The sequence below is a fragment of the Petaurus breviceps genome, unplaced genomic scaffold, assembly GCF_028583685.1.
Source record: "Petaurus breviceps papuanus isolate PSGF00001 unplaced genomic scaffold, PetGlider_PUasm1.0 90895, whole genome shotgun sequence".
Classification (NCBI taxonomy): domain Eukaryota; kingdom Metazoa; phylum Chordata; class Mammalia; order Diprotodontia; family Petauridae; genus Petaurus; species Petaurus breviceps.
The window spans coordinates 3,718,003-3,740,594 of NW_027187372.1; the positions used below are offsets into that span (position 1 = coordinate 3,718,003).

General features: G+C 41.1%; 1 protein-coding gene across 1 annotated transcript in view; it reads left to right on the top strand.

Annotated features, from left to right (window-relative positions):
* RGL1 (ral guanine nucleotide dissociation stimulator like 1) overlaps positions 1 to 22,592 on the top strand; it is a 284,890-nt gene that overhangs the window by 45,551 nt on the left and 216,747 nt on the right. The gene's annotated exons all lie outside the window — the stretch shown is intronic.

The following is a 22,592-nucleotide window of genomic DNA, read 5'->3' on the forward strand; positions in this document are numbered from 1 at the left end:
GTGACTTGCCCGTAGTCACACAGCTAATAAGTATTTGAGGCAGGATTTGAACTCCTGTCTTTCTGATTCCAGGCCTGGTGCTGTATCAACTGTACCCCCTAACTTCATGCCTGACATAGTGGGTGTTTAATCAAAACTTATTGATGGATTAGTTGATTGGCCAAGGTCACATAATGACAACAGGTACTGGGGAGAGGAGATAGGAATAAGCATTTATATAGTGCCAGGCTCTGTGCCAAGTGCTTTACAAATGCCATCTTATTTAGTTACAGGTGTTATCACCACTACTCTATAGGTTCATAGACGGAGAACAGGGAGGCTAAAAGACTTTCCGTTGGTCATATAGCTAGTAAATGTCATAGGCAGGGTTCAGATACAGGGTTTCTTGACTACAAGTCCACTACCATACTGCTCATGAAAGGCATACAGTAGAAATGAAAGTTGACAAGTAACTAATAAAATAAATAAAAGTAATAATATAAATAAAAGTGCGTAGAACACTAGGTTAGGCTGGGTGGTAGATACAGTTTAGACAGCACACAATCTCTGCCTTTGTGGAGCTAACAGTCTAATAGGAAATTAAGACCTTAGCATAGAAAGCTGTAATAGAAATGTCTCATAAAGGCATTTGAAAATTATAAAACAGATTGCTGTGTGAGATTTGAGCGTGAAGATTCCTTCCCTCAAGGAGCTAAAAGTGAAGTTGAGGAGATAAGATTTGTGGTATGTGAACAATAGTCAACAAAAGAGTGCTCTCACCTAGAGAGGTCATTCTTCAGGGACTGGAGTAGATGATCTCTGAGGCACCTATTAAATCTAAGATCCCATGATTATCTGGTCAAATTGTGCAGGTAGGGTTGTTAGTTCTGTGAGTGTTCAGGGGAAAGTGAGAGCACCTTGGGTGGCATCTCCCAATGTGGGGAGGCTGAGGAACCCACTTCTGGGCAAGTTGTGATGGCATGTTATGGAAGTATCTTGAAGACTGTGGTGCATGCATAGACATTCTGTAACTGATTCGGCTGCTAGCCACATTTTTTTGATCAACTGTTCAGTTGGAATTGAGGGCATCTTCTGAAAGACCAGAGTTCTAGTCTCTTTATCCATTTCTCTTCAGTTGAATTCTTGGTGGATCTTTTGTATTCTATTACTGGTATCATCCAGTGAGAGATAAATCTGTAAGGAAAGAGGCCTTGAGTCCTCCCAACCAAAGCTACCATTTGACCCTATGAATACAGGCATGGGTTCTTTGTGTGCTTTATTCTTTTAGTTTAGGTGAAGAGAGGCTGGTGTCCAAACATCCCAGGATCCAATGCTTTGAGGAGCAAAGAGTGGTCATTACAATCCAGTCCCAGCTAGCTGAGGTGTAGACTTATCCAGCATTTGGACATGAACTTTGTGGGACCAATGGAATATGAAGGAACTAAGCTAAGAATAAGCCTGCTCTCCCCAGGGTCCAAGGTGGAATAGAGTAGAGTGTGTCCTCCAGACATTGGGGGGAAATAGCAGTTTTTGTTATAATTTCAAAGTAACTAGCTCTTTGTGCAAGCTAATTGATGTTAAGTGGTTAAACGGAAATGGTTCAGTAGTCACTGGCGCCTGATAGTAGGGGGAACATCTGATAGAGGTTTTAGCTAAAGGATTAGAAAAGAGAATATAAATCCTTTAGGGTTCCTTAGAAGCTATAGGGAGAGATGAGGCAGATCTCAATCAAAAAGTGATCCCAGAGCATATGTGTGTTGGAGGAAAAAAATATCAACAGTTCATTTTAGGTACAAGTCATCCAGAAATCATGATATCAGTGTACGTGTGTATACATACGCTATTCTATATTGAAGTCATTTCTAGCTTAAAGTGAGAGATGTCCAAAGTGGTATAGTTCCCACATGCTCTTGGACCATCTTTATCCAAAGATAATTTGAGGTTACGTGTATCTTGAACAAGGAAAAGATTGTGTGTTAAAATATAATTGGAGGTTACATTCCAAAAAATAGCTACTACTCATTTCTTTCCTGGATCACTCTGGTCAAGGACTGAAAATGAGTTTCTCTCTGTGATCAAAATCTTAACCTTGAATGCAAAAGAGAACACTGCCCCTGCATGGCTTATAGTGCCAGTCGCGTCTGAGGGCAATGCTCTTAACTGGTGATTAAGCTTGATTGTTATTCTTACCCTCTTTCTCTAAGAAAGGCTTTCTGTTCTTAATCTATTACCCATATTTCTGAGGCAAGTGAACCTGGAAAGGACTTTTAGACCAAAGAAAATACCTTTTATTAATATTTTCAGTGTTATTGGAAAGAAAATTTTTAATATTCCTCCCCACTGGCTATGATAAGCTTTTGCTCTTACGACATTTACTGTCAAACAAGATTTACCACTTAATGCAACCATAAAGATATATGTAATGGTTTCAGTGATGGCATAAGGATATAGTGTAGCCTTCATTGCAGGGAAATATTTAGATAGATAAGATCTGGAATGTCCCAGCCCATGTCTCCAAAGAAAACTGCAGTTTCCACTTTTGGATGGAACAAGAGAAAGGCCTTGGATGGGCACCCACTCCTCCTCCATTCTCCTCTCTTCCACTTCAATACCCAAGAAGAAAACCAGGCTAAAATTATATCTATCCACTATACCTCAGCTATTTGTAGATGATATTTGTAAAGTGCTTAGCACAGTGCCATATAAATGCTAATTTCCTGTCCCCTTCCCTCTTAGGGGTTCAGAATAGCACTTACTTTCCTTGATCACCCCAAAAAGTTGAGTAACAAGTTCTACTTTTGCTCAGCTTAACTCCCTCACCTTAAACACTTAGTAAATTAAAGTCAAGTATAGATACTGAGCAAACAAATTTATCCAAGCAAGCAATAAAACAAATTTGGGAGGTGGCTATACAAATTAATTTAGATAATTGAATACACAAGAGGAAGCGGGCTCTTTGACTTGGGAATAAGTTTGTATTTCAGTTTATCCATGGAGAGAATAATCTTACTAAAGAAGTCTGTTCTTAGCAGTCTCTGGGGGTACAGATGCTGGGAATCAAGGGGCATTTGGGGGTATTGGACTCCATATTCCTGAGGCCCTAGGGACTCCCATTAGCCATTCACAGATTTGTGTCTTGTCTCTTACACCACTTTTTGTGATTCCACTTCTTTCCTTCTTCCTCCAAAGGCTCTCGCTTTCATGTACACTGTATGCAGCATAGGTAAGTGGTTTCTCAGCTAATCAGGAGTCACATCTCCCAGAAAACCTCAATATCAAAGGCCTGTTCTTCAGGATACAACCCAACATACTTTAGATAGGATGTTACATATATAAACCAAAACCATAGAATTCTAGAGTTGAAAGGGACATTAGAAGCCATCAAGTCCATCATAGACCTAAAAGGACTTCCCATTATAACACACCTGACAAGTGGTCATCTAGCTCATACTTGGAGACCTCCAATGAGGTGGAACAATTAGGCCTCCCAACATTACCTATTCCTCTTTTGCACAGGACTAATTATTAGGACATTCTTCCTGATAATCAAGACTAAATTTTTCTCCTGGCAACTTCTACACTTTGGCTATAGATCGTCTCTGGGACCAAGGTCCCTCCTCCATCTGAGAGCCCGTCAAATACTTGAATATGGCTATCATGTCTTTTCAGAAAGGAAGTCAAATCACTGGCCTATAGTTTGCAGACTCCTTCACTTTCTTTTCTTTCTTTTTAAAGTAAAATTCAAGGCAGCCTTTGCCTTTCTTTGGTCCTCTAGTACCTTTCTCATTTTCCACTTTTTCACATATCACTGCTGGTGGCTTAGCAGTCACTTCTGTCAGGCTTTCAGCGCCGGAGGATGTGGTTTACATGGGCCAGGTGATTCAAATTCACCCAGTACAACCAGCTGCCCTTTACTATCTCCTTACTTATCTGGGGTGTCCAATCCCTGTTAGCCATTGTTGTTGCAACATTCTCAGGGCAAAGGTCATTTTCTCATCAGAGAAAACAATAAAAATAACAACTGGGCAGCTCTTCATGTTGAGACACCCACCTGCCCAGGTGCTTGGGAAGTAGGAGCCTCCCTTCCTTCAAAGCCCTGTCAGCCTCCCCCGGAGCAGCCTCAGCTCTTCTGCTGAGAGCTTCCACTGCCCTTTTGCCCCATTCCTGCCCAGCACTGACTCTGGCCTACCAATTCTCTCCTTTGGAGAAAATCCTGGAGATGACAGGTGGGTAGAGTGCTGTTTCAATGTTTGTCTTCCAGCCTGAACTGAGTGTATGATGTGGAAATTAATTGTGTGAGGCTTCCATAGGAATTGCAGAAACTTTAGGAACCTGCGTTCTTTTCATTGTTTTATTTAACAGAAGACAGTGAGGAAGTCAGGCCTCTTAGGAATGGGATTTAGTCACTGACACACATCATTGCATAAGTTCTCTCTGCATGCCTTACGTTCTTCATATGGAAAGTGTCTTGCCAAGCTCCTTTGAATCCTCAGTTTTAAGCACTTAGAGAGCATGGCCTGTCTCATTTATCTTTGTAGTTTCCTCAACTCCCGACACAGGGTTTTGTACATAGTAATCAATTCATAAAAGTGAATTGGATGAATAAGTGACTAAATGTGGAGGTAGGACAAGAATGCTTCTAGGAAAAATAGAAATCTAAGACTGGAGCTCTGGGGTGAGGTTGGGAGGAGGAAGATTTGGCGGGAAAAAGCAGTGGGTGTTATGTCACTGGACTTGGATATATACATAGCAACCCATTTAGGGGACTCTGGAAGACTATATATATATACACACACTTACAGCCCTTGGACCTTCGTAGACCTTATTAAAAGGAAAAAGAAACCCTGCTCATCTCCACTATGCATAGAAGTGTAGCAGTGACATTTCAGTGGTATTTGACATTGTATACTTCTCCCCTGTTCATTGGTTTTTGTGATTCTGTACTCATGATTCTTTTCTTAACTCTCTGAACACACCTCTATCTTTTTTGTTTTTTTGCTAGGCACTTATTCTACTCTGACTCTTTAAATATGAATATTCCCTGGAGTTCTAACCTAGGCTTTTTCCTCTTTTCTTCTCTCTTCCTTGTCAGGCTCATCCATTCTTGTTACCTCTATGTAGATCAAAGATTTTATACTAGAAGGGACCTAAGAAGTTACCTAGTCCACCTCCCCATTTTACATGTGAGGGAACTGAGCCCCAGAGAAATTGAACAGTTTGACTAGATCCAAACTCAGGTTATCTGATACATAATCCAGTGCATTTTCCCATTCCACACCTGTTCCCCTTAAATCTTTACAAATGACTCCTAAATCTTTTTTTTTTCCCTCTTCCCAATCTCACCCCAGAACTCCAGCCCTATATTTCTATCTTTTTGCTGGAAATCTCCACCTGGATATTACATTGACCCTTTAATGAATCAATCAGTAAACATGTATTAAACACCTACTATGTGCCAGACATTGCGCTAAATGTTGGGGATACATGAAAAGGCAAAAGACGCCCTCAAGGATATCATAATCATGTTATTTTATATTTTGCACATTTAAAGTTGAAATAATTATCTTTCTTCCAAATTTGCCTTTCTCTCTCGTGCCTCTGTTTCTGTTAAGGGTACCACCACTCTCCCATTTACCCAAGGTCGTAATTTCTAAATTCTCTGACTCTTTTGTCTCTCTTACCCTACAAATCCTTTCATTTTACCTCTGTAACATCTCTCACATCAGTTATGATTTTAAGATAAAACCCTACATATGAAAATGCTAAATAAGGTTTTGAAAACATTATTCAGTACCTAGGGGGAAAAAAAGCAAGGATTAAAAAACCCCCCACTAAGATACACTTTATTTTTCCTAATTTTAATTGTTACAAATGTATTCTAATCTCTGCTTTTATCCACAGAGCTCACTTTTGAATATTCTTTTGTAATTCATTTATTTTCCTATGATATTGAATTCAAAAGTATTTCCTGAGGTATTGTTAGGGCTCTAGAGCATCAGGGTAGGCTGATGTCAAAAGATCCATCATTTAATGAGTGTATCCATTCCTAACTGCTCCCAAATGATCAATAAAAGATTCTGTTCATTATTCTTCCCCCCTTTGCTTTCTTCTCATTTTTTTTCCTGTTGCTGTACAAATATAGTGTAGTCATACAGGTCTATCTCTTTGTTAATTCCATGAGCTTTCATGACTGTCTTTTCTAGTCTTTAAAAGATTTTTTGGATACTTTACTTTTTTTCTCTATTTGACAAGACTTCATATCTTAATATGGTTAGAAACAGAATTAGAAAAAACACCCAACATTTAAAAAACTTTAAATAGAACTTGGGAAAATAGATGTTTAAAATTCTTTCCTTGTGCCTGCTGAATGAGTCACATAATATTATTGAATGTCTTTATATACAGAATGCATGTCATAAAGTAAGAAAATAATGTATGCATTGACTCATTAAATGTATAACAAAGGAAAGAAAGAGATTGGTGCCTAATTGTTATGTCCTGGTAAATCTCTCCCTCTAAGTCACAACAGAGGGTTTTGCCTGGTCCATTACAACCCACAGAGCAGAGGTGCATGCTGTTGAGCAGTAACCTGTGCTTTTTTCCCATGTTGGCTTGAACTTTGTTGGGGCATGACTGATTCTCCAGTTTCTGGTTAGATTCTTGGTCTTCACGTTTTTGTGCAGCTGCTTCTACTAACTTTTTTTCTGATTCTAGCTATATTAATTTTATTTTTACAAAAAGTTTTGAATTTTATGTGACTGAAATTGTTCGTTTTTGTCTTTTATGATCTCTTATCTCATTTGATTAAGAATTGTCCTTAAGCCACAGTTGTGAAAAGTATATTTTTCTATTTTTCTCTCATTTTTAAAATGACGTCACATTTTATATTTAGGTAATTTGTGTCCTTTTCCCATGTTGGCTTGAACTTTGGAGGCACACGACTGATTCTCCAGCTCCTATATTGGCTCTTGGTGGACACTTCCTGTCTACATTTGCAGCTGCTCATTCTGTATTACTATAATTCACCCTATGCTTCTATAACCACTCCTATGGCTTTGGTGAACTGGATCTTGCCCCAGCAACACATTCTTGACCCCAGCTCATTTGAGGTCTCGGGATGTTCTGTTTTGCAACTAGCCATTTAAAGTATTCTAGTGTACTAGTAATCCTGTTATGGGATAAGATGGTTGATCTTCTCTATTACTTTTAAATTTGATAAATGGTCATAGCAGGAAAACTGGGGAGAAAGCTTTCATCATTTACCTGAATTTTATTGCTTTTAAAACTAAGTTCTGTTGTACCTAATTGTTATTTCTAGATGTTTTCCCCCTACCACCCAAGAATGGAACAATGCTTTTAACAAAAAAGAAAATTCATTGATTATACTGACCATATCACACAGTGTTGGCAACATTCTGTCTTGGTAAACCCCCACCAAAGAAGGATTTAGTCATGTTTTATTATCTGTTCTCTGGGCTTAAGAATGGTCATTAAAATGAATCAGAGTATAACTTCCTTTTGTTGTTCTTTTCATTACATCATGGTAGACATGAATATGTTGTTCTTCTGATTCTGTTTACCTTATTTTATGTCAATTCAGACAAATGTCCATGTTTGTCATTTTTTACTCTGCATTTAATTATATTCATATACCATAATTTGTGCAGCTACTCTCTGGTTAATGGACATATACTTTGTTACTAGCTCTTTCCTACTACGAAAGTGCAACTATGAGTATTTTTATTAAATATACACGTGTATGTATATAGAATGCACATACATATATACACAGAGTGCATTAATGGTATAAATAGTTTGGTCAACTTAAAAATAATTTCAAATTTATTTTCTAGACCAGTCAGACCAATTGACAACTCTATCAACAGTATATTAGTGACCCTTTCTTTCCACAGTCTTTAAAATAATATGTCCATTTTGGGGCCATATTTACCACTTTTCTAGGTATAAAATAAAATATCAGGTTAGCTTTAATTTGTATTTCTCCTATTATTAAAGATTTGGAACATTTAAGAATATAGTCATTGAAAATTTTCAGTTGTTTTGAAAACTGCTCTCCGACCACTTATCTATTGGGGAATGACCCTTGTTCTTATATATTTGTGGCCAATTCCCTATGTATCTTAGAAATAAAACTTTCATCACTGACATGTGATGCAAAAATTATTCTCCATTCTACAGTTTTTCTGATTCTAGCTATATTGTGTTATTATTATTTTGCAAAAGGCCTTGAATTTTATGCAATTGAAATCTTCCATTTTTGTCTTTTCTGATCTCTTTTATCTCTTGTTTAGTTAAGAGTTGTTCCTCAGCCTTAGTTGTAAAAGGTACACCATTTTCCTCAATTTTTTTATGATGTCACATTTTATATTTAGGTTGCAGTCATATGGAGCTTATTGTATAGTATAAGATACCTGATTTCTGTCAAATTGATATTTCGTTTTCTCAGCAGTTCCTGTCAGATGGGGAGTCTTCCCCCCAATAATTTAGGTTACTTGAGCTACTGTTTTCAGTTACTTCTGGTTCTTCCTTTTCTAGTTTGTTTCACTGAGTTACTTTTCTATTTTTTATCTATTACTTGGTAGTTTTGATGATTACATTTTATACTATAGTTCATCTTCTGTTTCCTCATTCTTGCTTCCCCTCCATTATTTCTTTGAAACTCCAGGTATTTCATTCTTGTATGGGACTTTTGTTATTATTTTGTCTAATTCTACATTTGTATGAATTTTAAAGAAAGTGTGGAGAAGTACTTAAGATTGGAAGAAAACTGGGTTAGTGCTTGGAGAAGGAGAAAATGAAGGAGAAGGGGTTAGCCTCTTATCCTCTTTCTATTGGCCCTCCCTTTAACCCTTAAGCATTATCTATATCTTATTCATCAAACATGACAATCTTCACAAGACACACTGTCCCAATGACCCTTGGGAGGCTTGCTAAGATCATAGGTTGACTTTGTGCTATCCCTGTTGGAGGCGGGGTATCTGATGCTAGAGATGGGCAGACTGAGTATCTTCCTCAGCAAGCCTACTGGTACTGGGCTGAAAGGCAAAAGTTAGATAGGACAGAGTGCCATCTTGCTCATAGTGATGTTTGTGCAGGATCATTTCAGTCTTTTTTTTTTGGTGGGGGGAGAGAGGGGAGACTGGCTCTCCGTCTCTTGCCCAGGCTAGAAGTGCAGTGGCTACTCATGCCAGTGGCACTTTTGATCAGCATAAAAGCTTTGACCATTTAATTTCAAACCTGGGCTAGTTAACCAATCCTTACGTAGCATGGTGGCCCTTTGCTCTTGTGGAGCTCACTGTGTTGGCTCTGGACCTGGTGGGGATACCTGATCAGCTTCGGCTCTACTATAGCTCAGAACTTCCTAGTTCAACTAATCTACCAGCCCCAATCTCCTTAGGAGCAGGGATTCAAGGTGTGCACCAATACACCTGGCTATTCCTCCTTAAAGACAGAATTGTTCTAAGCATCTAGGAGGAGTAGCTGGAAGGAATTACATGATAATGTTGGTGAGAAGGATTGGGAAGAATCAGAGAGAGGTTATTGTGAGTGCAGGAGAGATTTAAAGAGAGCAGTGAATGAGAGAGCTACTTCTAAAGTTGTTTGATTACCTGGAGAGTCTCAGACATTCAGTGATTCAGCATGGGAGATTGCCTCTAATAAAGAAACTAGCACCAGACTTGAAAATATTTCATTTTGGTTAAAGAAATCTCACAGTAAGACTATCCAAGTGTGATGGGGCATTGGCACTTGCCCAGATCACCTAAGATGAAGGTGGGAGAACCAATATGTGCATCTACCTCTGTATGGAAACATAGCCGTTAGTAGGCTCACTGGACACTGAAGCCAGCATAAAGTACCTTTAGCCAGGTGCAGAAATCTCCCTCCCCTCCTTGCCATGCCCATAGAGAAAAGAGGTCAGTAATGCCACTGGCAAAGCTTACCCTGACTTCTCCACTGTTTTTTCTTTTTATTTAATCTTCCAATGATTAGGAAAGATCCATGATTTACTAGAACCTAATGGTGCTTTCATGATAACTTCTAGGATAGTCCTGGGGAGCTAAAAGGTGGAGACAAGTGGAAAAGGTCCCAGAATCTCAACTAAAGAGGAAGATTTGATTGTGTGTGGAATAGAATACAATGTGGTTTCTCAGAAACTATGTACTAGAGTAGTTGAAGCCTTAGGCCTCAAAATGATCTCTTAGAAAGTGACCTCATTCGCTTGCCCCCTCCCCTGTAGAAATTACCTCATAGAAGACCTTGCTCGCTTGCCCCCCTACCCTGTAAGAATTACTTCATAAACATTACTTCATCCTTGGTTCACCTACCATCAACTCACCTGCCATATAAGGGAAAATTAACTGCAAGAGCCAATCAAAAACAAATGTTTTGCATGGGGGGATATGTTGGGAGGGGTGGGTAATTTGTGTCTATTTAACCTGGCTTCTGCTTCTGTGGGGTGGCCTCCTCTCTCTTGGTGCTGTCCCAGAGACTGGACCGCCCGCTTGCCTCAAGATTCTAATAAAACTACCTTCACTTTGAGAGGTCTCTGAGTAGTTAATTTGGGTCAAGGTCTCTGTACCCCACACAGTTTGGGGGCTCGTCCGGGATCACATGACTCGGTGGGGAATGAACACCACACCTATTTGGAGGCAGGCACCCATGGGACATTTTGTTCCTGCAGTCTCTGGAGTGGGGCGGTGTTCTCCTCCCTGTCGAGCAAAAGTGCCCAAAGTGGAGAAACTCAGTGAAGGAAAAGATGGAAGTAACGGATCAGAACCTCCAGTGTGCAGTGGTTGTGATTGAGCTTACAGTCAGGTGAACCTACGTGTGTGTAGCCAGAAGGTAAGCACTCAAGAGTCTGGGGGCCAATTGGCTGGGTCGAGGGAGACCTGAGAGGAAGAGCCTCTCACTTGAAATTGTGTGTGTGAATAGGACTGCAAACAGCCCCAGAGGAAAGGACTCTTTGAGAACGCTATCCGGTGACTGCTGGCAGATGGGTGACCCCTGTCGAGATGATTTGGAATATAGAGGAGTCTAAGGGCAGTCCTCATCAAATTATGGGGAAAGTGCAGTCCAAGCCCCAAAATTCAGAGCTATGTCAGGAAGTGCCGGCTAATAGTCCCTTGGGAAATAGGTTACAAAGTTGGAATGAGTTACCAAAATATAGGGGAAAAGAGATGAAGAAAATGATAAAATATTGTTGTTTTGTATGGGGTGACCAAAACATAGGTGGAGGAATACTTTGGCCAAAGTATGGCTCCACTGAAGATTGGATATGCCAACAACTAAATTTCTATGTAAATGGAAAGAACCCCTTCAACCCAGAAGAAGCCACTTATGCAAGTCTTTGGCTTCCAGGGGTTGTAGGGGACTCATTTGTTTTTGAGTCAAATAAAAGAGGCAAAGAAGGAGACAGAACCAGAGGTCCCACCTCACCCGTGAGATCCTTTGCTCGTCATCCCGCCTCCCTACGCTCTGCCATCCCCACCTCCAGAGGTGGCAGAGCCCCATGTCCTTTGTGGATCAGCCTAGACTAGATGCCCCCCCCCCTTATCGACCTAAGGGGAGCCTCTGCACCAGCAGAAGCAAGGGGAGGGTATAAATATTTAAGAAAAGAATTGGAACAACTATGGCAAGATGTAGAAAGCCTTCCCCTTACAAAACCTCAAATTGAAAAGGTTAAGATGTACCCTTTAAGGGGGGGTCTCATTAGGGGGGCCACAAGGAGGAATTAGGTTTGTTAATGCCCCATTAACTGGAACCGAAATCAGGAGCTTTAAAAAGGATTTGAAATCCATTATGGAGGACCCTGTGGGGGCCTCTAAGCAGTTAGATCAGTTTTTGGAACCGAATGTTTATACATGGAGTGAGCTCATACACATATTAAACATGTTGTTTACCCAGGAAGAGAGGGCGACCATTAGAAGGGCAGCTATGAAGGATTGGGAAAGACATCATCAACCAGCCAATGGGGTGATGAAGGCAGAACAAAAGTTCCCCCTTGCAAACCTAGGATGGGATAATAACAATCCTCTCCATAGACAGAACATGCAAGACTTGAGGGAGCTAATCATTACTGGAATTAAAAATTCATTTCCAAAGAGGCAGAATATCAATAAAGCATTAGACATTATACAAGAGAAGGATGAATCCCTTTCTAAATTTCTAGAGTGACTGAAGGAAGGGATTCGGAAATATTCAGGAATGGATCCTGAGAATCCAGAGACAGAGAGTACATTAAAGTTATATTTTGTTTCCAACATGGCCTGATATTAACAAAAAGTTACAGAAATTGGAAAGATGGAACTGCAGGCCCTTAGGGGAACTATTGGAAGAGGCTACAAAAGTGTATGTAAGAAGAGATGAGGAAAAAGAGAAACAGAGAGATAAGAAAGAGCATCATAGGACTAAAATGTTGGTTCAGACTATACAGGACACAAATCTGGCTGTTGTTCAAGCTCAAGGATGCAGGAGAGGGTGGAATCCTGATAGGGCAAGTAAGGGGTTTAAACAGAGTAAAGGGAGAGCAGGACCCTCCCAAAGGGGGTTTGAGGAGGGGCAGAGAGCACGAGGCCTGGCCTTGTGGGAGGACAGGATACCTCTCACACAATTATCCCCAGGGAAAGGAAGATCAGCAAGTCTGTTTCCTTATGGAACTTGAGGATTAGGGAGGTCAGGGGTTCCTTGAAAAATCCCACCTGGAGCCCTTGATAAATGTAAGGGTGGGGCCAAAATGTGAGGACATGGTATTGTTAGTGGATTCTGGGGCAGCTTGTACTTCAGTAACCCATTTGCCTCAGGGTGCAACCCTCTCTTCAGGAACTTTACTTATTACTGGGGTGAAAGGAGAAAATTTTAATGTTCCAATTATTGAACAGCTGGAATTGGAATACCAAAATATAAAAACCCACGAATGTTTGCTTTTAGTCCCAGAGGCTGGTGTGAACCTCCTGGGAAGGGATCTCATAACCAAACTCCATATCAGCCTTATTCCACATGGATCTCTCATAGTTCCTGTTAGGATATGCGTATTGAGGGAGGAAGACAAAGAGCAAACAGACCTGCAGGTTTGGGCAAGCCCTACAAATCCAGGGAAGTTAGATATTACCCCAATTAAGATAAAATTAAAAGATCCATCTATGGTGGTTAAAGTAAAACAGTACCCTGTGTCATTAGAGAGCAGACGGGGCCTCAAGCCAGTAACTGAGGGTTTGTTATCAACTGGATTTATTGAAGCTTGTATATCCCTGTTTAACACACCAATTCTCCCCGTCAAAAAGAAGAATGGGAAATACAGGATGGTTCAGGATTTTAGAGAAATCAATAAGATCATTTTACCTTCCCATCCAGTGGTACCTGACTCTTATACTATCCTGGGAAAAATTCCAGAGGGCAGCTCATGGGTTAGTGTGGTGGACTTGAATGATGCTTTTTGGAGCTGCCCACTGGATGAGGGAAGTAAAGATATATTTGCTTTCGAATGGGAAGACCCAGACACAGGCAAGAAGCAACAATACCGGTGGTATGTCTTACCTCAGGGTTACACTGAGTCCCCAAACCTATTTGGCCAGGAACAAACATTGGAGGGTTTTAAAGCTCCCACTGGAACAATGGTTTTTCAGTATGTAGATGACTTGTTTATAACAGGGAAAAGAAGGGAAATTTTTAGTATTGCTACAATACAACTCTTGAACTTTTTAGGGAACCAGGGTCTCCAGGTATCACAGGATAAGTTACAGTTTGTGGAAAGAGAAGTGAAGTATTTAGGGCATTTGATCAGTAAAGGACAGAAGAAGTTAGATCCAGTAAGAATAGAAGGAATTATACAGACAGAGAGGCCCAAAACAAAGAAAGAGCTTAGGAAATTTTTGGGGTTGGTAGGATATTGTAGAAGCTGGATAGACTCTTACGCAGCTCTGACAAAACCTTTATATAAGCATTTAGTAGAGGAAAGGTTAGAAGAAATAGATTGGGATCAAGAGAGTGAGGAGAACTTTAACCAGCTAAAAAGGGTACTGATCTTAGCTCCTGTTTTAATGTTACCCTCTTTGGACAAGGCTTTTCATTTATTTGTGAACATAGACAAAGGCGTGGCACTGGGAGTGTTAGCTCAAATCAGGGGAAGACAATGACACCCTGTGGCATTTTTATCAAAAATGTTAGATCCAGTGGCCAGGGGCTGGCTTACTTCTATCCAGGCTGTAGCTGCCATGGCCCTACTAGTGGAAGAGAACCAGAGAATCGCATTTGGGGGCTCTTTGATAGTCAGTGTGCCCCACCAAGTAAGAACTATCCTCAACCAAAGAGCAGGTAGATGGCTAACTGATTCACGAATTCTGAAATAAGAAGCCATACTCCTGGAAAAAGATGATTTAGCCCTAGCCCAAGATCACAATTTAAATCCAGCCGCATTCTTTTCTGCTCCCATAGAGGAACATACAGTTGTTGAGCATGATTGCCTAGACTTGATAGAATACCAAACTAAAGTCCGAGGGGATTTGCAGGAATCACCATTATTGGAAGGGGTGAACTGGTTTATAGATGGGTCATCCCGACTATTGGGAGGAAAAAGACTAAATGGATATGTGATAGTTGATGGAGACAGTAACTCATTGGTCCAAGCTGGAAGTCTCCCCAGGGCATGGTCAGCCTGTGAATTATATGCTCTGAACCAAGCCTTGAAACTGCTAAATAATAAGGATGGATCAATTTATACTGATTCTAAATATGTTTGGGGGGTGGCACATATATTTGGGAAAATATGGGAGGAAAGGGGAATGATTAATAGTAAAGCAAAGGAAGTGGCTCATAGGACCCTCCTGATGGAAGTACTGCAGAATCTAACCTTACCCAAAACCATTGCTATTGTACATGTAAAAGGGCATCAGGTGGGGAACACATTTGAGATCAGGGGTAACCGACTTGTAGATGAAGAAGCGAGGAGGGCAGGGTGTGGAGGGGATGGAGAAGGTAACGAAGAAATAATGGTATTAATCCCTGCTCTGCCATCCAATCCACCTTTCCCATCCTTTATCAAGGAAGAGAAATTAAAGGCCCATGATTTGGGTGCCCGAGAAGATGACAAGGGACGGTTCCTTCCAGATGGCAGAGGGGTACTGACCAAAGCAGGTATGAGGCAAATTTTATGTTACCTACATCAAGGCAATCATTGGGATGTCCAAAACCTGTGTGATGCTGTGCTCACTACCTTTGTGACTCCTGGGCTATAGACATTGGCTCGACAGTTGGTGGAGGGATGCCTGATCTGTTGAAGGACAAATAAGGCTGCCTTGTGCCGCATCTGAGCTGGGGGGGTCCCCAGGATTGAGACCGTTCCAAAGTATACAGGTGGACTTTACCAAATTGCCCCCAGTGGGCTGCCTCAAATACCTATTGGTCGTAGTGGACCACCTGACTTCATGGGTTGAGGCCTTCCCCTTGTCTCGGGCAACTGCCTCAATGGTGGGCAGAATTCTATTGGAAAACATAATCCCTAGGTATGGGATGGTGGAACAAATTGATTCAGATCAGGGCACCCATTTTACAGCAAGGATTCTCCAGGGTCTGATGTAGGCTCTGGAGATCTCTTGGGAATTCCACACCCCTTGGCACCTTCCCTCCTCAGTCAAGGTAGAAAGAATGAATCAAGAAGTAAAATGACAATTGACTAAATTAACTTTAGAAACTGGGTTGCTGTGGACCAAATGTCTTCCCCTTGCCCTACTAAGAATTAGTACTAAACCTCGAAGGGATATAGGATTGTCACCTTATGAGTTGTTATATGGGCATCCATATCCTGGAGGGAGAGGAGGAAAAGGGTATAGATCCTATACTGGATACTAAAGATTTATTCATTAGAAAATATGTTTTGCAACTTGTTAAACATTTACATGAACTGCAACGAAAAACTATTGCTCAGACTCCACCTGTAGGATTCGCTGTGCATAAGTATCAGCCTGGAGACTGGATCCTGATTCGAACTTGGAAAGAAGAAAAATTGACTTCAACCTGGGAAGGACCCTACCAGATCCTCCTGACATCAGACACTGCTGTAAGGACACAAGAATGTGGCTGGACTCATTACACTAGGGTAAAAGGACCAGTTTTCCCTCCTGAGGAATGGACAGTAAATCCTGAACTCACAAACGACCTTTGAGTCCTCCTGAGGCAGGTTCCTAGAGAAGCTTGATGAATATCTTATGTAAAATTATAGTGTGTATTGATTTGGGGAACTCTAATTGAAATTGTACTTTTCAGAGTCTTAGATAAGGTCTTTTGCTGGACCACCTTCCTGCACCAAATAATACAGACCCCTAATATCACCCTCTGTGACCCCGAGGGGCCATGGAGATAATGTCAATCTGGAGCTGGATTCTGTTAATTATCTTTCCCTTATTTTCCCCCAGGCCGGTTCCCAATCCCCAGTTGGAAGCAAATACTTTCCAAACCCTGATACAAACCATAGTCAATGTTTTCAGTCTAACTAACTGCTGGATATGTGGGGGACCTGAGAAGTTAGCACAATGGCCCTGGGTTCCTGTTCCTTTGTCCCCAGCATGGATTCTGAGTAATAAATTAACAACACATGATGATACTGGGTTCTGGCTGGATCGGGAGGAACATCAGTGGTCGCTAGCAGATGTACTTCCTGGAAAGTACTGTCTAAATCAAACAGGACCAGGAACATGGTTGGGGGCCAGTACTTGTGAATATTCCTATAATGGACACACAGAGCATCAGACCCATGATTGTACCAGTTACTGAGGGAGATGGAACAGAACCCACTTTAAATGCAGATGGAAGGGGTTAGACTGATGGTTTTAAAAAGACAAGGTTGGGAACCAGTACCTACTGTGCCTGCCACCAGAGATGAACCAGAAAGGAATAATGATGTGGATAAACACTGAGAATGTGCTTCAATTATTTGAGGAGAGAGAAAGAGTAAGGTTGTCAAGAGATTTGCAGTGAGAAACCACAGCATATTACAGAAGAGGAGGGATTGTGTGGAATAGAATACAATGTAGTTTCTCAGAAACTAAAGTAGTTGAAGCCTTAGGCCTCAAAATGATCTCATAAAAAGTGACCTCGCTTGCTTGCCCCCTCCCCTGTAAGAAATACTTCATAAAAATTACTTCATCCTTGGTTCACCTACTATCAACTCACCTGCCATATAAGGGAAAAGTAACCACAAGAGCCAATCAAAAACAAATGCTTTGCATGGGGGGATATGTTGGGAGGGGTGGGTAATTTTTGTCTATTTAACCTGGTTTCTGCTTCTGTGGGGTGGCCTCCTCTCTCTTGGTGCTGTCCCAGAGACTGGACCGCCTGCTTCTTGCGAGATTCTAATAAAACTACCTTCACTTTGAGAGGTCTCTGAGTAGTCAATTTGGGTCAGGGTCTCTGTACCCCACACAGTTGGACTTGAGTTTTCTCACCAGATGATCTCCAGACCAAGATTTCCAAAGTCCCTTGAAGTGGACTGCTGAATGATTCTTTCACCTTCTTCCTCAGGAATCAGTTTGGGGACATCCTGGGGTGGGGGAATATAAATAATTCATTCTCCAGAGTGGTCAAGTTAATCATCTCTCATCTCCTCTTCAGGGGAGATGAGAAAATGGATGGAGGCAGGCAGCCCACTTCGTTTTTTGTCATCTCCAAATGCAGATGTTTATTGTCTGCCCTTAGAGTTTCCCAGTTGGTGTATTCTTTCTGGCTACTTTTCTATGGTTTATAAGAGACACATCCCAATCCTTTTATTTAGTTTTTCTACTATTTGTTTGATTATTTATTGTTTATGGTATTATCTCAACCAACAACAATGGCGTTTCCTTCCCTACTAATCTGGCCTATTTCCATTTTGCCTGTTTGTTTTAAGTGTAATGATGGCTTTTTTTTTTCCTGGCACAAAGCCCCACCCGACTTTCCTTTGTTTATTTCCTTACATGTATGTGTGTCAGCTTCATTCATCACAGTGTCTGTTAAGAATAGCCTTTGTTCATTAGCTGGTGTGCCTTCTGTTCATGTCTTATTGATGTGACTGTATTAAGTATTTTATGTTTTCAGAGTACATCACAACTGCTTGGATTATTCATTCTTTGCTCATTTGGGGAAGCAAAAAAATTTGGTCTCCATATTTTCCAGACCAAGAACCTGCGGCACTGAGACAAGGAATGGCTTATTCAACATTATCTAGTACAAATAATTTTCGATGTCATTCAGCATCAGTGTTTGGGTCTTACAGCTGTTGTCTTCCTTCCTTTCTGTCTGTCTTTGTATCCTTCCATAGCTACAGTTCAAAAAACGAAATTGGAAACACACTCATCATTCCTTCCTCAGAGGTGTTCATAAAATGCTGTCTTTATTGAGCATTTACAGTTTGCCTAATAATGACTTTCTCTCCTTTCTTCTCCTATTTCTTTCCTTTTCTCCTCTTCTCTCACTCCTCTTAATCTCTCCTTATCTCTCTCCTCCCTTTCTCTCTCTTCTTTCTCTTCCCTCTCCTCTCTCTCTTTCTCTGTTCTCTCCCCTCTTTCCTCTCTCTCTTCCTCCCTTTCACCACCCACTTCCTCCCTTCCTTCCATTAGTTTGAGTTCCTTTGGAATGGAACTGTCTTCAAGTCGGCAACTTAGTTAAAACTTAAAGCTTTCAAGAGCTGCTTGGAAGCACTGAGACATTAAGTGACTTGGTGATGATCACACAGATGATAGGTGTTAGAAGCAGAACTTGAACTTGGTCTTCCTGACTCTAAGTCCAGTCTCCCATCCAGTAGTCAACATTCCCTTTGTAATAATTCCCTTTGTAATGATCATGACTCCAGAATTGTACATTTGAGATTTATAAAGTATTGTCTTCATATTAGTCCTGGGAGGCAGATAGTGCCCTAATTGTCCCAGTTTTTACAGATTCAATTTAACAAGCATTTATTAAGTGTCTATTGTATACCAATCACTATGCTAGATACTTGGGTTACAAAGACAAAACCCAAAACAATCCTCAAGCCCTCAAGGACCTTACATTTCACTAGGGGAGAGTATTTACACACAAAAATACAATATATACAAAGTAGCTATAAAGAAATTTCTTGGGGTAGGAGGGTCCTAGCAAGGTGAGGGGAAAGGGGGAGGATCAGGTTAGACATCTGAATTGAACGTTGAAGACAGGGATTCCTTGAGGCAGAAGCTGGGAGGATGGTCTATGCAGGAGCTTCATGAAGAGTGAAATAACGTCCTACGGTGAACAGCAAGAAGACTGATTTGGCTGCAACAAGGGGGATGAAGGAGAGTAAGAGGCAGCAGACTTTTTCTCTTTTGGTTTGATTCTTTACAAAGAAGTGGGTGAAGAAAGAAGAAATCTGATCAGTACTAATAAACTATAATGGAAGTGATCTGTTCCTGCCCTTTTGCCTTTTCTCTCTTCACCAAGCCTGGACCCTGATGTCAGTTTCTTACACTTTTTTTCCTGATTTTTCCCCTTCCCCCCATTTTATGTTCAGCCTTCAGACGAAGTTTGTTTCAGTTGTAATTACTCTCTTTCCTCCCCTATAGTCCTTTTATACCTCACTCCCCTTTTCTGTCTCCAGCTGTATTCCTGTTGAATCTAATGTATTTTTCCCAAAGAGTTTGGGAATGTATATGCACAACTCTCCTTTACCTAGTTCAGATAAGAGTGAGTTAGTGAGATGCCCACTACTTTGGCCCCATCCTCCATGTCTCTCAGTTCTTCTCGATAACCCCATTGAACTTTTGGGAGAAGATGATTGAGTTGCACAGGAAGGGCAGCCGTGGATGATATGCAGTCTGCTTTGGGAACTCCCAAATCTGTGAAATTGCAGATCAGTTTGAATATTAACCTTTAGGTGGCACTGTGGAGGGCAGAGCTGACCAGCTGGTACTGGATCCTCATTCACCATTCCCGACAGAAAAGAGGTTCTTTCCAGACTAGTCTATCTTTACCCACAGGGCTAGCTCAGAGGAAGGAATTTCTCTGGTTGCCTCCTCCACTCTTCTTCACCAACTGGAGTAAAGATAGAGAATGCCCCAACTGCCCTTGTACAAAACAACCCAGTCTGCTAGAGGTCACAGAGATAAGCATGTGGTTTGCCATAGGCAATAGCCTGAATCCACAAAGATCTTTCCTCATTTGGTTTGAAAAGCTTACAAAATACAGAATCTTAATACTGGTTGCTAAGTGAATATGATAAAAAGCTCAAAGTCTGCAGCTTAGAGGGAAAAAATTTCTTCTAACTACTGTCCAGATTCTACATAAATCCTAGTTTGTGTTGCTGAATTTCTCCTTACCTCTGTACTACACTGGCATGTTATAGAGAGTGCACAGTGTTTGGGGTCAACCATAGATGTTTATGGTAAGTCAAACAAGATCAGTATAAAAGAATACCATAACAAAGTAAGGAAAGGAATCTGAAGCAGGCACCAGCACCCAAGCAAGGATCAAGCAAGTAGATGGAGAGTAAACAAACCAACTTTTAGTAGCTTTCCTGTAGTTCTTAAGAGGGTAATTGCTCACTAAGCTTAGTCTGAAATCTTTGATCCCTGGAGCAGAGGTTCTCTCCCATTCAGCCTCTACTCCAGGACTCCATATGGCAGTGTGTCCCCAGGGACAGTGGCTGTGGTACTGCCTGCTCAGCTGCCCTGATGCACTTTCCCTGCTCCATCTTCCCTCATTTGGGCTCCTCTAGTTGTTTCCAGATGCTTTGTAAACCTCCTGCTGTGTCCTCCCTGACATTCAGCTCATGATGTCTTAAGGGCTTTGCACCACAAAGTCTAAAATGCTTAGTTAGTTCCTGGACACTTTCTCCTTTGTTGGGAGTAAGCTCCTCTCAAGGCCAAGTTACATTTATATAATAAATGCTTGAGAACTAGTGCCTGGCACAGAGTAGGCCTCAATGCTAAAATGCTTGTTGATTGATGGGGGCATAGTAGATAGACAGTTGTCCTTAGAGTTAGAAGGCCTGGGTTAAAGTCTCACCTCTTGACATATTCTATCTGTTTGAGCCTGAGCAAGCCCCTTAAATTCTCAGGGTTCTTGGCAGCTCTCTAAAATAGTAAGCTGTAGATAAGTTTCTGATCTGCGTTGACAGAGAGAATATCCATACCAGGAGTTCCTTGTATCAATGAAATCACAGGTTCAGTCCCAGAATAAATTCCTAGCACTATGGCATAGCCACAATGATCCTCTTCCCTAGCCTCGATAGAAGGTGGGTGCTCCTTGAAGGTGGGTATCTCTTGTTGGCATAACATGTTTTTCTCCATATCTTCTTCACCAGCAACAGTTCCTGACACATAGTAAGTGATTAATGTATGTTTGCTGATTGATACTAATGGTGACAACTGTCTTTAGTGGATTAATTTCATTCACATGTACTGCTGGTCCCTCAAGCTCTATAGGTCTAAAAAGAAGCTTATTGTTCCTCCTCCCCATCTCAAACCTCTCCCTCTTCCTAGCTTTACTTATTCTGTCAGTGGTACCACCATTTATCCAGTCTCCTATGTTTGAAACAGTGATGTTAATCTTTGACTCTCCCTACTCCTTACCTTTTTAATCCAGTCATCTAACAAGTTCTTTCAGTTCCACTTCTGAACTGTCTTGAAATCTGTCCCTTCTGTTCCCACTCTCACTACCCTAGTATGGCCCTTATTATTATCAGCCTTCTACCATCTCATTCTGGCCTTTCCTTTTTTTCTCCTTTTTAATCTATCTTTTATATCACTGACAGACTAACTTTCTTTATACCTATGTATACACACACACATACTCAGAAGTTTTTGCTGGGAGCTTCTTCTTACACTGAAGATGTTATAGGATCTCTGATGTTGTCTTGCCTTTCTAGCTTTACCTCATGCTTCCTCTCCTCCCCCTGCCCCCACACTGTACTCTCCAGTCAGATAAGGCTCTTGGCCACCCAATTACCCTTTCCTCCTTTCATGCCCTTGCTCACATCATTCCTATGACTGGAAGGCCCTGCCCTGCTCCTCTACCTGTTGACTTCTTCTTTGTCCTCTTAAGATTAAGTTTAAACATTGTGTTTTCTGTGGAACTTTCCCCAACCTTATCTCACCCCTCCCTTATTCAACAATGAGGTTTCTTTCCTTGGGAACCACCACACCAGTAGTATTTCACTGACATCACTCCTGTCATTTTGTGTTATAGTTATTTGTGTCTGTGCCAGATCCCATGAGGTCTTCTCTAAACTTGTCATTCCATTCAGTTCAACAGACATTTATTCAGTACCTCCTGTGTATAGAGCATTGGCACAGGGAGCAACACAGGGTTTAAATAGATTCAGAAAGACTTTACTGTTAAACCTACTGTGTACAGAACACTGCATTTGGTGTGGGCTCCTTCTTGCTGAGTGTTCAGCGTGGGCATTTACCAAGATTCTGTCCTTGAAACTCTTCTCTTTTTTCTTTACACCCTTGGCAATCTCATTCACTCTCATCCTTAAAAGTTAAAACTGTTATTTATATAGATGACTCAAATGTACATCTTCTGCCTTGATCTCTTTTCCAAGTTTCAGACCTGTATCTGCTTTTGCCTACAGGATATTTTTGCTTAGACATCCCACCAGCACCTCC